Source organism: Sus scrofa, chromosome 1 (assembly GCF_054392235.1).
Source record: "Sus scrofa isolate SSC_HxYL_T2T_F1_AM1 chromosome 1, Sscrofa_HxYL_maternal_Yorkshire_Landrace_v2.0, whole genome shotgun sequence".
Classification (NCBI taxonomy): domain Eukaryota; kingdom Metazoa; phylum Chordata; class Mammalia; order Artiodactyla; family Suidae; genus Sus; species Sus scrofa.
In genome coordinates this window covers 219,763,457-219,778,988 of record NC_139383.1, presented here as the reverse complement: position 1 = coordinate 219,778,988, position 15,532 = coordinate 219,763,457, and the positions used below count along the sequence as shown (strand labels likewise).

At 38.5% G+C, this 15,532-nt stretch overlaps 1 protein-coding gene and 1 long non-coding RNA gene across 6 annotated transcripts in view; both read right to left on the bottom strand.

Annotated features, from left to right (window-relative positions):
- The window catches only part of LOC106509172 (uncharacterized), a 470,845-nt gene that overhangs the window by 177,336 nt on the left and 277,977 nt on the right, over positions 1–15,532 (bottom strand). The gene's annotated exons all lie outside the window — the stretch shown is intronic.
- The window catches only part of MPDZ (multiple PDZ domain crumbs cell polarity complex component), a 434,463-nt gene that overhangs the window by 353,099 nt on the left and 65,832 nt on the right, over positions 1–15,532 (bottom strand). For all 5 annotated transcript variants that reach the window (XR_014821624.1, XM_084985533.1, XM_084985555.1 and 2 more), the window contains exon 2: positions 8,659–9,418. The gene's annotated coding sequence lies outside the window, so the exon portion shown is untranslated. The remainder of the gene's footprint in view (positions 1–8,658; positions 9,419–15,532) is intronic.

The window sequence follows — 15,532 nt, the reverse complement described above, 5'->3', positions numbered from 1 at the left end:
TATGGTTTTAGAAATATAAGGCCTCATTTTCTCAGCTGGAATTTCCCCTACAATGTGCATTTGCATTACATTAGAGATGCTCTTTTGGAAAAAGAGGATCACAGGCATTCAGACATTTTGACATTATCTGGGTCAGAGGCAAGGTTTAAAAGCAATAGCCCTATGAGTACCAAAGCTCTCTTTTGGGCAGGCATTGCAGTGCATTAGAGGAGGCAAGCCTGGAGTGTCTCCCTACATTGGCCATGTTTTATGACATACCTGCCTAACCCAGACATTAATCTACTGAAGATGAATTGGCCTGGTCATGGGCCTCTGCTAACCTTCAACGGCATGTACATTACCTAAATTGAAATCTGCACTTTTTCATGCCATGTGTAGTTTGATGTGATGGTCCAAGGAATGCAGGGTGCATTAGAATTGGTTTTTATACAGAGAGAATCTCTCCTCCTCTTTACCTTTCAGCAAAGCAGCTGCAGGCTTTCCTTCTCACTTGACAATGGAGGCATTATTCTCTACAGCTTTGCCCAAGAGCAGCGACCCCAGCCAGCTCAAAATTGCACGGCACTGGTCAGGTATGTAAGCAACTCGGCACTTTTCCTGTTCCCAGAAGTGCCAAAGACATAATGAAAAAGGAATGCAGAAGTTTTCACCTGTTGTAATTGTCTAATAAAACTCTGCACAATGAATTCTTTGTCATCTTCCAAGAAGAGGTCAGTTGTAGGAGTCAGTCATTATATGAGCCCTTTCCATGAATAGAAAGACCTGCATAATTGGTGTGATAGTACAAGTAAAATCTCACTGAAGTTGCACAAGATGTTGATCATTTTCTAATCCCTCATGTCCCAGTTTCCCAGACATGACATTCTTTGTTTACCCGGCACTGAGGTTTCTTTCCTGAATGGGTAAGGGAACAAGACTTATGCTGGCCCTCCATAATTACTGGAATAAAGTAGGGAAAGCTAGGAAACAGTGAATTCTTGTGAAGTTGTTCCTAAATTTTCTGTATTCTTTTGCAGGTTAAAATGGAAAGAGTAAAGGGACACCCTGTGGGTCAAGAGCAAAGGCATTCTGGATGTACAACCTGGGTTCAAATCATACTCCTCCATCTATTACAGAGGTGTGACCTTTGAGCCTAACTTCCTTGCAGGCAAATTGGTGATGCGATGAGGATTTTGTAATCATTTATTCATTGAACAAGTACTTATGAAACATTTCCAAGTACCGAGCGCCATGAGTGTCTGCAGCAATTGGGGATAGAGGACTATGTCTCGCTTTCACGGAGACCATCATGATTGATCCAGGGAAAACATTTAGCATACGGTGCTTGGCACATAGTAAACACACCATAAATTTGCTATTATCCTCTTAATGACTGTCATAAAAGTATGCACAGTCACATTTCTACTCTTCCTACTGAAGGTATTCCATGCTGTCTTTTAAAAGTGCAAGAGAAGGCTTCATTTAATCAATAGTATGAAACACACAAGAAAAGCTTAGTTTGAAACTTTGACTAGTCACTTTCTCAGTACAGATACTTTTGTAAAACCACCAATTCTCTGTTTTGACCATCCAAGATGACCAAGCACTTTGGGTGTTTTCACATTAAGCTTATTGACAGGCAACTATGGGCCAAGCACTCTTGCATTGGAAGAGTCTGGAAAGACAGGTTTTTAACTCTTTCCTGTTATTGAAATCATTTTTTGTTATCCATAATATGCACAGTACAACTTCAAAGAAGTTACCTTATTCCTAGGAATAAACACTCCCAATGTTTTGATCTGTGAAGAACCTATTCAATAATAGTGATCAAAAGTTCCAGTGCTGACATTTAAGCTGGAATTTTAATTACCATTAACCCTCGTACCATAGAACTGAGCTCATTTGTTGACCAAAGACTCTTAAAACAAGAATGACATTGTCTGGCAGGTTCCCATGGAAGTGGGTTGCAGATGATTGTGACATAAATAAGGAGTCTCTGGCAAATGGATGCCAAAGAACTGAAGAGAAGAGGGTTGATGTAGCTGAACATGACAGCTGTACACCTGCTGGAGTTGTACCTGGCATAAGCCAATAGCATTTGTTTCCACTTTCCTAGGCAATAAGTTTGCATGGTGAGTAATGGTGCACACCTACCAATTTAGAAAATTAGAGAGAGTTTCCGTTCCAGGGAATTGGCTCCAAAGTGTGTGTGGAGATCTGGAGCCTCTTTGAATAATCCAGTCTCTCCACAAAGTAATTCCTTAGACTTTGTCTCACTGGCATTGGGAATGATTTGCAGAGAGTACCAAAAATTTAGAAACAGACACCACTCTACAAGATTTTGATGCTTGAAGATGATGCTACAAAGGAAGAGCTCTGCAGAGAACATGGTGAAACACTGTAAACCTCTACCAGAAAGTAACCCAAAGACGTCCTTGCACTGTTTTGTTCAATGTGATTTATTTCCTGGACATGGAGATAAATGGGCATTAAGCAAGGTCTCAGATTTGACAAAACTAATGACTACATCATTCATGAAATGTTTTTAGAAGTACTGATAACAGCAAGTACTGGTAAAAACAAGCCCAAATTTAGACTGAATTTCAAATTTAAATGTAGTTCTCTGTTGATATTGTTCCCCCTGAAATGAGGAAGGTCTTTGTCTGTTTTCCTTTTACCCTGCTTTGTTGCTTCTGGGAGTTTCCTTGGGATAAATATTTTTAAAGACCATCCAAATATATGAGGCATCCTCACAGAAGTGAAACAGTGAATTGGATCCAGCAAAACCTGTGCTTTTGCTTCTAATGGAGATTAGAATAGAACCCTCACTCCACATCACTCGAATTTTTAATTCCCGGGATCTTAACTAGTGTACAGAAGAAGAAGCAAAGAAGAAAAAAGTTTCTTTCCTCATGTGCTGAGATAGTTTTTTGTTCACATTTCCTCCAGCATTGAGGCACAGAAGATACAGAGGGAGAGACATAATTTTCTAATTAAGTCAGGGTACAGAGACAGCACCATATTTCTCTGACTGCTCAGACTCCAGTGTATCAGCCAGGATACACTGAATTATGCTATGACAACAAAAATCCAAAGATCCCATGGGCTTAAAATATGAAGTTCATTTCTAGTTTACACTACATTCAACTTGGCTTAGTAGGAGCTCGGCTCACTCAGTCATTGGAAGATGTATTGACATGCAACACATGCCTCCAACCTCTCTGTAATAGAGGAGATGGAGAACACAGAAATGTGAACACTGGCTCTTCGGTGCTTCTACTTAATGCGGATATGTGTTGTGTTTGCTACTACATCATTGGCCAAGTAAATTGCATATCCAAGCCTGATTTGCAGGGAACAGGAAGTATGATTCTCGCACATACCCAGAATTGCTATCTATAGGAATGTCATAATCTACAGTAGGATTAAGAATCTTGCTCATCACATTAATCCCTCAGTTAGGCCACTGTTTCTTGCACCTGGGGGCAAATTTGCCCCTCTTCTTCCCCCAGAAGACACTTGGTAGCATCCAGAGACAGTTTGGATTGTCACATTAGGGAGCATGATACTGTCATCTCACAATTATAGGCTAGGAATGCTCCTAAATATCTTACAGCACACAGGACAGCCCCCATGACAAAGGATTATCTGGCTCAAAATGTCAATAATGCTGAGATTGAAAAAACTTGCATTATATTAGTGTTTTTTCCTAATCCAATGGACTTCAGATAGTTCATGATGAAACACAAATCAAGACATATTATAAAGCTATAGTAACTGAAACAGTGTGGTACTGATGAAGGAACAGACAAAGAAATCAAGGGAGGAGAAAAGAGAGTGAATGTGGTAAATGAGAAAAGTGACAATTACAAATGATAGAGAATGATTGTTAGGGTAATTGTCTATCTGTGTGGAAAAAAAATAAAGTTGTATCTTTTCCTCCTATCGTATGCAAAGATAAATTCCAGATGGATTAAAAATGGAAAAGTAAAAGCAAGACTGTCATTTTATTAGAAGAAAATATAAGCATGTTTTTAGGACCAAAGGGATAAAAAAGGTCTTCTTAAAACAAACAAACAACAAAAAAGCCTTTAAAATATGCATAATTATGATTATATCAAAATTATATGATGAGCAAGAAACTGGGAAACACTCCTGCAAATATTTATATAGTACACAACTAAGATAAAGGCGAATCATCTAAAATATGTAAGGAAAATTATCAAATATAAAAACAAAACAGGAAAAACACAAAATAAGTCTGGATCATCTAGTGGTTGTCAAAATAAAGGAGTGTTCAAAAAGCACATGATGATGGCATGTTAAAGAGACAGAGGAACCAACCTAAAAGAGCTCCCATTGGCAAAGCTGGAAAATTTGAGTAATAAAATAAATGACATAGTCCTGGATTATAACCCAAAGTATAAAATAAATACATAGGAGTTCATACTGATACAGATAAATGATGGAATAAATAAATAAATAGGAGAAAAGATACATACCTTCCCTCCAAACACTTTTTGTAGGTGATATCCCCTGCCTTCCAAGGAGGTAGAGCTTAACTAGGCCCTCCCCAACCCTTGAATGTGGGCTGGACTTAGTGAATTTCTTCAAAAGTGTCAAATATGTAAAGTGGAAAATGATACAACTTTACAGTAGAAAACCCTGCAAATACTAGCTCGATCATACACACAGTATGTCAAATTAAAAAAAAAACAAAAAGAAGAAGAAGGTTTGCAAGGATCCATGCTAGCAGTACAAATTGTGGCTACTTTGGTTAGCAGAAAAAATGGAAAACGTGATATACGGATATCTGGAGAGAAGACAGGAATGGTACTTTGAAAATAATATACTTTAATTTCTTATATAATTAAAAAGCAGTTTAAAATTGATAACCATCTTGGATGTTAATGAAAATCAGTTCTTTTAATCTTAGTCTCAGAAATTCAGTAGGTCTGGGTTGGGGGCTAGAAATAAGAATTTTTAACAAATGCTCCAGATAATTCTAATGTGGTAGGCACATGAAGCACTGCATTTGAGAAACCAGAAGGGAGTAAGTTAGTTTTCAAGTTGTGTTTCATATAGTATTTACATTTCTTAGCTGGATAGGATTAATTTCAAAGATTCCCACAACCAATATTAGGATTTGAAAGGAAGCAAGTTCTGATTCAAATATGTCATAAGAGAAAAAAACTAAGGAAAATCAGAGGTCCAATATCATCTTTTTTTGTATAAAGATGATGTTGGAGGATATGGCTTCTATCTGTGGACAAGGAACCATCACAACATTAAATTACAGAATTACAGAATTAAATAGACTCACCCACCAGTCATACTGGGCAGGTCTCTGCTCTTACCTCAAAGAACATACACTGTCTCCAACCAGCTTCATCTTCATGAGTAAGAGAAAAGAGCTACCCAGAATATTCTAGAATATATCAAAGAGAATTCATTTCTACTTTCATAAAAAGAAGGGGGTGAGGGGCCATAGAGAGGCCAAAGATATCCTAGTGGAGCTCTTTCCACATGGAAACAAACTTAGAGTAGGGAAGGACTAAACCTTTAACAACATAGGATGATATAAGAAAAAACAATGGAGTTCTTCAAAGAAGGTGCTCCCTGCTGCATATGGAAGTTCCCAGACTAGATGTCAAATCAGAGCTGCAGGTGCCAGCCTACACCATAGCCACAGCCACAGTAATGTGGGATCTGAGCCATGTCTGTGACCTACACCACAACTCATAGTAATGTTGGATCCTTAACCCACTGAGTGGGGCCAGGGATCGAACCCACATCCTCATGGATACTAGTTGGGTTTGTAACCTGCTGAGCCATAACCGGAAATCCAGATGCTTCACTTTTTCATTTTATTTCCTCTATAGGTTATTAAAATTGAATTCCCAACTTTAATACATGAGAGATTACTGAAATAATCACTTGCTCTTGGAACTGTAACCTTGTATGGTTCTCCCGCCCCCACCACACACACACACACACACACACACACACACACACACACACACACACACACACGTGCTTTGGGCTTAACTACAAATATTTTAGTTAATGCAATTTGAAAGTGGGACCGAAGTGCATTTTCCTTTTTTTTTTTTTTTTTTTTTTTTTTTGCCTTTTTGCCATTTTTTGGGCCACTCCTGTGGCATATGGAGGTTCCCAGACTAGGGATCAAATCGGAGCTATAGCCGCTGGCCTACACCAGAGCCACAGAAACATGGGATCTGAGCCTTGTCTGCAACCTACACCACAGCTCACGGCAACGCTGGATCCTTAACCCACTGAGCAAGGCCAGGGATCGAACCCGCAACCTCACAGTTCCTAGTCAGATTCATTAACCACTGAGCCAAGACGAGAACTCCTGAAGTGCATTTTCATACTGGGTTTTGGAAGCTCTGCCAGTGCCACCATATGAATAGGTCTGGGCTAGCCCTTGGGATGACCAGTGTCAGAGAGCCAAGATACCACCCTGTTCCAGCTGACACATCACACCATAACCACCAGACATGTGAGTAAGTTCACCTAACACCAGCCAGCCCCTGATGACCTGCCAAATGACCACAGACACATGAGCAAACCCAGATGAGGTCAGGAGTCTGGCCTGAACTAGAAAAAGACCCACCCATTAGAACGGTCAACTAATAAAATGGTTAAGCCACTGATTTTTGAAGTGGTTCTGCAACAAAAGCTATGTGAGGCTCTATATAGCATGAAGTATGTAGTCAACTGATATCCCATAATTTTCCTTTTCTACTTAGTGTGAAAATTCTGAAACATCCTAATACTGAAATTTTAAATACCGTTTTAAGAACCTTATGAGGTAAATGTTGATAAAATTCAAGGCTCAATCATTTTAATTCTGTAGGTTATGTTTTTGTATTGTCCTCCTGATATTCATATATAAACTATCTGACCATTCTTTAGTTGGGTAGAACTTTGACATGAGACCTCAGTGTGACTAGGTTAATGGCTATGCAGTCAACTTGTATCATAACATGACCTAAATATTTGCATCTTCATTACTTTGGGCACTTCTGTTCTCAGGACCAGGCTTTTAGACAATACTGAGAAATATGCTGAGTTCCAGTATAATCCCAAGAATGAAACTGTAATTCTTTCCTGAATGATGGTTTAAAGAGTTCTTAGCAACTTTGGTAGTTGCCGACATGCTTTTATCAAATACCAGTTTGAACTGTTTATTGGTGGGAACTCCTTGAATAGTCACATACAACAAATTGTTTACATCAGTTCCATTTGAAAGAGGTAAATATGATTTGTTTCCTCTGTGGATACTCCACTTCAAAGGGTCCATTAAATTGGAACAGTCATCTGAAACAGATCTTTAAGGAGTGAATTCAGATACTATCTGCCAGGAAGAATCACCCATGGTCTTCCAATTCATAGGTAGCTAAAAACCCAAAACCTTTCTCTATAGAAAGCTTCCCATTGGAAGCTCAGTGACTTCTCAAACATGGTGCTGGGCACCAAGCATTCAACACCAACACCAACAGTCCCATCATCTATTCCTTCTTGGCTCTTCTCCATAATTTATCCATGCTATTTTGGAGATCTCTGGATGAATGCCTTAAAGATTGGCTAATGCATAACCCTGGCTGCAATCAAAGTTATTTTAAGAAAATTTGCTATGTGGAAAAGCATCCAGAAGGATAAGGTTGACACATTTGAAATCTTTCATTAGTTTTAAGATGTTAACCTACTTCATAATAAATCTCCACAGCTAAACAGAAATAAATACCTTTGCCAAAATCAGTTTTATGAAATAATGTGCTTTGGTACATGCTAAAGTATCATAAACAAGAACTACAACAAAAACCCCTTAAACATCTGCACCTATTTAAAGCTACTTTTTTGCACTGGCATGAGTGTAATTCTCTCAACAGATCTTCTTATTGCTTAAAAATTAAGGGCAGTGGCATCCATTCTGTTTACTTGTAGCAGCATGATTGTCATTTAAGGAATACGTTTGATTCTTTCACATTTACATTCCTATGAGCAAAGCAAACTGAAACCAGAAGATGCTTATTATGCACAAATATAACCATACATGCTCCCATCAGGAAACAAAACCGAATCTCTTGTAACCAATGCAAAATGCTAATTAGGGCTATTATAGCACCTTACGTGAAATTTTGGCTTAAGGGGTGATGGAGGTTTAAAGTGTACTTTGTGGAAGAAGTGGTTCTGAATTTTGATGATTTGTCCTCCCTGCCTACCGTCTGAGAGAGTTAAATCATCTAGCTGGTAACTAGAAAAATCAGACATTTTAAATCAATTTCATTTATTGTTAGTTTAGATTTCTGCAAGACCTTTAAAGTTAGAATGCAGTAGTTACCTCTGCCATAGAGGTAAGAGGTGGAGGGGAGAAGAGACCCCTGCAAAAGTACACAAGAGAGCTTTCTGCAAGGAAAGAAAGATTTCTATATTTTAACTGGGGAAGTTACTTGGGTGTGTGTGCATTGTCAAAATCCTACCAAACTATACATTTAAGATATGGACCTTGTATTTTAAAAACAGAAAACAATGAGGATGAAGGACCCATTAAGTATGGCCATATAGGCTATGGCAAAGGATTCTGATATCACTGTCTGTGAGATGCAAATTCATTGGATGTTTTTCAGCAAGGAAAGACTGGATCTCACTTACGTTTTTAAGAAGCGGACTCCTTCTGTGATGTGGCTGATGAGGTGTATGCAGGCAAAACCTGAAGTCAGGAAGCCATCCAGGGTGCTATTGCAATAGTCCAGGAATGACCCAGTGTTGGCTTGATGGAGATGGTTGCAGTGGAAGTTGTGAGAAGTGATGGGACTTCAGTCCTGACCGTGGGCTGCACTGCTCAGATATCTTGTCCACTGTGGGAAGGCTTTATACCCCAGTTGCTGGGGAGGTTCGATTGCCAGCACTCAGCTGTCAGCCATCTTTGGGAAAGGAATCTTCTAAAGAGAGCCACCTGCTCCTTTCCTGGGGCAGCCCAAACACAATGATAGGCTAATACAGGGGTATAAAAACCTGGCTCTCTGGATCCAAGGCAGGGCTCTGAAGGACTGTTCCAGCATTAGAGTTCCCTGCAGGATTGGAAACTTTTCTCTCTGCTCATCCTGCTTCTGTTTCTTTCCCCACATGGGTGTTGATCCTATAAGCACTTTCTAACAAATGATCACTGCTGTTTCAGAATCTGCTTCCTGGAGAAGCCAACTTGTGATGCTTTGCAGTGGAAATTGACTTCATTTTTCTTCCACCTAAAGTTGAAAGGTACATTTCAGGTATCTCATTCTCTCCTCTAGTGACACATGGTGAGTCCTAATGGTCTGGAAATACCAGGCAATGGTGAGTCTCTCCCAGCCACTGCTCTTCAACTGGCTGTGGGATGTAGTCACTCACCTTCTCTGGTTCTCAGTTCTATCTTCTAGAAAATTAAGAAGGCATTTAATCAAATGAGATAGTGTGGAAAAAAAAAAAACAACTTCGCAGCTCTGTTATGAAGTTCATTAGAAATATTTCAAGTAACTGAAAATCAGCTTGTTATTTTGTTAATGTTACTAAGATCTTATCTTACCCTGATCCACTCTCTGGTTATTACCTGGTTATTAGCCCTTTCCTCATGTTTGTATGTATCTCTACAAGTTACACAGGAGACATAAAAGTGGATGGTACTGAACCCAGCCGATTCTTCAAACTGTTTGCAAATCTGATAAGATTTAATTGGAGAATATTGTTGTGATTAATTAACCCAATTTCTTGTCTTTTTTTTTTTTTTTTTTTTTTAATTCTCTTTTGAGTATTCGGTCTCTGCCCAAGTGATTCTCCGTGATCCCAAATCAATGCCCGGCTTGCTTTAGCTTTCCTAGATCTTAATTTTCTCCCAAGCTATTTGTTTAAGACAAGCCTATTTCAGCCTCAAGACTTTTACACATGTTCCCTCTGCCTGAAACACTCTTAACTCTTAGCACAGTTAACTGCTATTCATCTTTGGAACGCAACTGAAAAATTACATCTTCAAGGAATATTTTCCTTATCACCAGTAATGCCTGGTGATTTCTACCTGCTGGAACATTCCCACAGGCTTAACCCATACCCGGGGAGATTTCTAGGAAGTACATGTAACTCTTCATGAGAGTGAGAATAACACTGAACCCAACTCTATTTTTTAAAATAAGTTAATTATTTGAAAAATTATTTTTAGTTACTATCAGCAACATACTGTTTGTAACACACCTCAAAACAAATTAACATACACCAGGGAGTCACTACATACAAAACACAATTTTGGATCTTTGCCTAGAGCTCCTTACAGTATTAATAAGGAAAAAGAGTAAATGGCATGAATTCTGATTTCATATGTTTAACCATCTATTGAAGACTTTTTCACCTTGTGGGTTGCGGGGGAGAAAATAATGATTACATGTTTGGTGATCCTTGCTGTGCCAGGAAAGAAAGAAATATTTATGTGAGTCTCCACAACCATTTTTTGTGGTAGATTTAAAGTATCTGGGTGAAAATTCCTTGACACGCCTCTCCTTGAGCAGTGGGGTCGATCCTCTGAACTTGAATCTGGGCATTGTGACTACTTTGACCAATAAAATAGCACAGAAGTGACACTGTGCCAGTTTCCAGTTCTAGACCTTAAAAAGCAGGCAGTTTCTTCGTTCTGTTCAGATAGCCAGAGCCTGTCACATTGCAGAGGTGATCAGTTACACACTCTAGATGACAGCCCCAGCTGAGCCCAGCCTTCTAGTTCTTTCCTCCAAGGAGGCAGACATGGAATGGAGTCATCTTGGACTCACTAGACCAGCCCAACCCCCACCCAAATACCACCAGCAACCACCATTGATACCAGGTGGAACAAAAGAATTATTTAGCTGAGCCCAACCCAAATTCCTGAACTACACAATTGTGAGATACAATAAAGTAGCTGCGGCTTCTAGGCAATAAGATGGTGGTAAGCTGTTACATAGAAATTAATAACCAGAACATCCTTCTAGCATACTTTTTTCTGTGTTATGTTTTCCCTTTTCTCACAGTGTTTATATTTCTTGTTGCAATGATCCCATACCTCTAAAGAAAACAACTTTTTCTTTGTTCTCAGAATCCTCCTTAATGCAAAGAGTGAAAGAGAAGTTTAATTGACAATGAGACCATCCATGATTTATTAGCAAGGCACAAAATATTAAAAAAACAAAAAACTTGTTTCTATAGGATGGGGGATAGGATTTATAGTAAAAGGTACCCAATTGTAGAGGAGCATTCACTTTCACTGTAACAGCCTTCACCTTGCTATTTTTTTCTTGCTAGTATTGGACTAAATATAACCTTCTTAAACATGCATGGTGTTCATTATATACAATGAGAGTAATTTTTGGTGCCACATATTTTCAGAATTTGATGTGTAGCATAGGGTGGAAAGCTTAGCTGGTCCCTCTCTGATTCACATATTCTTCCTCCCTTCCATCTCCTTTTGCCCTCACATTTTGCCCTCACATTTTGCTATGATAATCAAGGGATTCTCAAATGTGGCTCACGATCTACTAGCACCAAAATCACTATAAAACTTGCAAAGAAGCACATTTCCTGGTGCTATAAACCTTATGAATTCAAATTACGGGGACGAAGGCTCAGTAGTCTACATTTAAAACAAGATCCTAGATGATCATATGTGTGAATTACTACCTTTGGGAGCTTTTTGCTGCCTTTTGCTCTTACAGTCCCCCTCCCCCATTATGGCATTTCAGCACGATTCTTTTAATATTGTGCAACAGCCTTAACCTGCTATGGTTTCTAATTTATATCTTCTTTCCTCTCTTCCTGGATCCTTTTCTGTGTTCTGACATTTTAGGACAACTTTGCTCTTATTGCTTGGCTGACTTATCAAAGAGTTCTAAGTATAATCTTTACATCCATAGGTTTCTTTTTTGTTTATTACCTATTTGTTTTTCTTACAGGTTTGAGATGTTTCTCTCTCAAAGACATTATTAGGGCAGCCATCTGTAAAACATAAAGTGGGAAACCTCTTCTTCTGCTTTTCAGGTAACTAATTGTAGAAACATTTGCTGTAGCCTTAGATTAGCCACATTATTCTTGATTCCCATTGTTTCAGGGAGCTGGAAAAAGAGCTGCCTGACATGATTTTGCCCTTCCTCTGAAGATTTTGCTATTTCTATTATCCGTCTTGCAGAAGACACCTGTGTCTTTTTCACACAATCTGGTAAATATTATAATATTTAAGCATCACAAGGGCATTGATGCATCACTGAACCTGGGACCAGCCAATCAAGACTCACGAGGAGCGGATTTTAGGAAACAAAGATGATGTGTCCTGAGCCACCTGAAAAAATACATGCAGGAACTCAGGTTACATCTGGAATTCATTCGGTGTTTTCTCTGTCCCTTCCTGAGCAGTTTTCTCACCACCCTCCCCATGAAAATGAGGCATTCTGGGTGAGTTCTTGCACACGCCCTGGCTCAGTTTCTCAAGGAGCAGGTATCCATCACTGCCATAGTTCAAAGCAGGGCCTTGAGTGGTAAGGTGGGAGGTGGGGTCTCTCACAGCAGTAGGGGAAGAAGGGAGGAGCCCACTGGGCCACTGGGATTCTTGAACTCCCAGGTAATGCAGAGAAGGCCATGATTTATGAAGTGTACTGCGCTAAGCTACAGTAAAATTGTGTGGTACCATTTAGGGCATGCCGTATTTCTCCAAACATAGTGATTTCATTTCAACCTTAACAGTTACTCTGCAGCCTATAAAATATTTACATTGCTTTTCTAAACATATACATTATTTACTGTACAGGCTATAAAATATTTATGTGGATTTTGCTAAAGATACTGTGTATGGTACATTATTTTTATTCACATTTCCCCTTCCTGGAACAGGCATTCAGTGAATTGGGATGTTTCTGAAATCAAGGAGAGTGGCAGTAAAGAAGGGAACACAACGGAAGAGAGAAAAGAGATGGTATCTTTGTCCTTGCTGGCCCTCTTTTCACCTGCCTGCATGCTATTGATCTGTGTTGGCTGAGAGATCAAGAAACCAAGAGGAGGCGAGGGCTGGACTACCAGGTATCAGGTGCTTTGCATTTAATATGAAGGACTGAAATGGAAAGCCATTATCCATCCATCCAAATTTCAAAGAGAAGAAGGACCACATGTGCACAAATACATGCACACACCTGCACATACACACTTACACAAACACACATACACATGCCCCTAAGGCATAAAACCAATCACTCATCAGCTTGACTTCCTAGAGTATAATATAGACTTTTTACTCTCCAACTTGACCAAGTAACTGCTTTCCTCTCTCTTCACTTGGTTTAGGTCCTGAGAAATTTCCCCGAGAGGAAGGAAAAAACATAAGTGGGAGAAGTGAGGTCTCTATTAAGAAAATGTGGGTTGACAAATACCACCCCCCTAATTTTTAATAAAATTGACATAACACTCCAAGTAAATAGAATTTGATTGAATTGTCCTAAAGATCAAATTTCTCAAATAGCTGTGAAACTCTTCATGTCATTTGGGATCAATACTTTGATACAGAGGCTATATCTGTGGGTTGCCAGCTATCTGCCTAAAAAGTAAAACAAACACACAAACAAACAATAAAATGTAGCCAACAATGAGAATGTTTTGTCTTCATGACAGTAATTGGGTTTGAAGTTACCCAGTTAGGATCCAGACTTGGTTCATTCTTTGGAATGCACAGTGCCATTAGTTCTCCATATTATAGAGAAAACAAGCTTCATTTGCAGAAACTCAGGATAGAGGGGGATGGGGTGGAGCTCATTAAAAACCATTTAACACTAAGCTAAATGTCAGCATACTTTGAAAGAGACCTATTAGTTAATGTACACAAGAAGTTATCAGCACTTATGATAAGCCAAAGAAACCAAACAGTGAAACCCATTAGGCGGAGCTTGTAAGAGAGCTGAGCTTTAAGAAATGTTTTAGATAAATTAGATTGGGATTGGCAAAAAAAAAAAAAAAAAAGAGAGAGAAAAAAAGCCTTTACAGGGAAGGGTTTTTATTTTGAGTCCTTACCTGGAGCCAAAAATCCTGAGTTCTGACAGTCCCTAAATGATTAACTTGTCTACAATGAATTAGTGACCTCATAGAGGACAGATAAAACATAATTACATTACAACCAGAAGGCCTTTTTTTTTTTTTTTTGTCTTTTTATGGTTATAATGGATATAATAGACAAGATCCTCACTAACACACAAATAATGTTATTGCTTCCAAAGACTGTAATTCAAAACCTCCTCTCCCCAGTGGAGTCTGCTGGCATTACAGTGAAAAAGCAGGTCTGGTGCATACTTCTGATAATCTGGCTAGATCTAAGAATAATGTTTAGAATCTTTCAGAGTAATATTATTTCTCTCAAATGGACCTGTAGACAATGCAAGGCTGTGATCTCTGGCAGGAATATTCTATGATGACAATGAAGAAAGGAGACTCTTGTGATTTGACAGCCAGTTGATAGAGACGAGGATAAGGAAATTTAGTGGTCTACTTCCAGAACAGTCCAGAGTGAATTATCACTCCATATCAAAGGAATATCTATAGAGAGGCCCAACACTTTATGAAAGGATAGCTATGGAGACTATAGTTATATGCCATGTTATGCTATCATAATACATTTTTAGATGTCAAATAGTGAAAATGGGTATGATTACCAGCTACCATTAATGAAGGAAAAAAAATCAGTGATACTTATGCACATGTCAAATTTTAATCAATTTAGACATTTGTGAAGTCTCTATTATTAACTAATTGAAAACCCTGCCTTTGGGTATTGAATGATTTGACCTCATATAAAGTTTTTGGATAAAAGCCAACTAAATGCCAGAGAATGTATTTAAAGCTGATAATTTTGGTTTTAGTGTACTTAATCTTAAATTATTCTTTCTGCTAATAATTACATAGCAGAATATGTTTAGTCTAGTAAGGCTACTTCTAGTCCATAGAAACAAAAATACATCGTTGACATCAGGAAGACTCCAAATGATTTTGCATCTCAATAGCAGGAAGTTAATCACTGAGCTCATTCAGAAGTCAAATAAACTTATTAGATGAGAGTTAAAGGAAGGGGAACCAAACAAAAAGTAACAATTTTTTATTTTTTTCATTTTATGTTTCAATTTTTAGAAGACTTTCAATGAAGCTCTTGTAGCTAAATAATATAATAATAGTGGAATATTTTAGGAATATTGCAGAACACTTTGCAGAACACTGTTCTACAAGGTCTATAGTTATATATTTATTTACTCTTCACAATAATCCTATGAAGCAGGTATTATTGTGGTACCCATTTCATAGATAAAGAAACTGAATCTTAAAGTTTATAACTTGTCCAATATCATATGTCAAATAAATGGGAGGAGCATCAAGATGTGAACACTGGCACACCATACTGCTTCTCGGTTTGAGCCAAGTGCCCTGATGAAGCAGCTCTCAGACACCCTGATATCAAACCTTCTGTTTACCAAAAATAAATAGCTAGGAAATCAGAAAATGCTTTAAT